The sequence below is a fragment of the Arachis ipaensis genome, chromosome B03 (assembly GCF_000816755.2).
Source record: "Arachis ipaensis cultivar K30076 chromosome B03, Araip1.1, whole genome shotgun sequence".
Taxonomy (NCBI): domain Eukaryota; kingdom Viridiplantae; phylum Streptophyta; class Magnoliopsida; order Fabales; family Fabaceae; genus Arachis; species Arachis ipaensis.
In genome coordinates, this window is record NC_029787.2 from 108,484,197 (window position 1) to 108,486,151 (window position 1,955).

Sequence of the window (1,955 nt, forward strand, 5' to 3'; positions counted from 1 at the left end):
GATACCATCAAGAAATGAGAAAAAAAAAAGGAAGAAGGAGAAAGACTAATGGAGAGAAACAAATTGAATAAGAAAGGGAGAATTAGAGAAAGAAATCTGGTTGAGAAAAAGAGAAAAGCTTGAAAGAGAAAAAAAGAAAAGAAAAGGTGTTGAAGAAAGTCATTGTCGCAAGCTAAGGAGAAGGAGGAATTGACAAAGAGAAGGAGAGTAAAAAAAAAACGAATGTTATTTCGGTAGTCATCTAGCTATTTGCCTCTTCCTTTCCTTGTTGGAGAAGCTGCAGAGAGGAGAATCGGAAGTACACCCGGCTAAGGTGTAGCTACCGATGATATGTTATTCTTCTTCCCGTTTTTTGCTCAATCTTCTTCTCCCCTTTCTCGATCTTTACAGTTTATTGTTTATGAAAGTGTTTTGTTCTATGTAAATAATTGCTACTCTTGATTATTAACTGTTGATAGAAAAGTTTTCCTTCTCTTCCATCTTCATCTCTTCTGATCTATTTGTTCTAGGTAAAGATGAGAAGAGAGAGTTTCTTTTGGTTTTGTTTTGTCAAGAATAATTTAGTTCCAAACCTTAAGGGGTAATTAACCATATAGTTCAATAATCAAAATGGTTTTTCGACATTTATTTATTTATTTATTTTCTCAAAGATAGATATTATTTTATTATTATAAAATAATAATATTTTTATAAAGAAGTACAAAAGAAGTTGGGGGTATTCCCAATTATCACCAAATGTGATTGGAAGACAAATAGCTTAAAAAAGAGTAAAGTAAGAATAAAGAGAAATTATTAGCATTCATCAGGTATGGCTATTGAGTTCACGCACTAGACTACTGGCTTCTTGCACTATCTCCGGCGCTGGACTTATTAGCTTCTCAAAGACACACCTATTTCTCGCTTTCCAAGTGCTCCAACACAGCACCGCGATGAAGAGGATCTTTTGTCTACCTTTGATTTGAGCCGCTGCCCAAGATAAGACTCATTGCCACCAATTGATGAAGGCCTCTTCTTCTCTCTGCCATAAGTCAGGGGTTATTAAGTTTAGACTCCAGATTATTGAAGATAGAGAGGGTATTGGAACAAGACATGAGAAATTGATTTATCTTTCAGCATGCATCTTGGGCAAGTAGCGGGGGTGGATGCAAACTGGTTATGGATTTGTTGCAAAACTGGAAGCTTTTCATAAAGACTCTTCCATAAAAAAATCTTAATTTTATGAGGTAATTTCAATTTCCAAATGCTATTCCATACTCTGTGATTCTGTATGTTCTGAGGCATCAATGAAGTAGGAGAATGAAAGAACCCATAAGCAACTTTATATCCTGACCTAACTTCGTATATACCAGATTTTGTCCAGTACCAATTAACTTCATTCTCCTCCTCTGTTGGTTTGATGGAAAAAACTTTATTGCATATATCAACTAGAAAAATTGACTCAATCAGGTTTCTGTTCCAGCTTCTATCAGGATATAGTAGCGCACTAACAAAATACACTTGCAGATTTGGTGGGATTGTCACTGCAGCTTGAGGGACATTAAAGGGAAATGGTGGTGGGAGCCAGGGATCATGAAAGATGCGAACATTAGCACCAGAGCCTATTTTCCATAACAAGCCTTTCTCAATCACCTTGTGGCCTTCAAGAACACTTCTCCAGCCCCACGATGGTATGCTTCCTATCTCTGCATGTAAGAAATCTGTATATCTGAAATATTTAGCTTTGAACATTCTTGACAGTGTAGAATTAGGGTATTTCATTAGACGCCAACATTGCTTGCCCAATAAGGCCAAATTTTGTGCCCTTAGATCTTTGATCCCTAACCCTCCATCTTTCTTCGGTCTTGTCATTATGTCCCATTTAATCCAAACAATTCTTCATTCTGTGCCTTTTTGACTCCACCAAAATTGCGAGAGCATGCTATGAATCTCAGTTAACAGCGTGTCTGGGAGCTTGA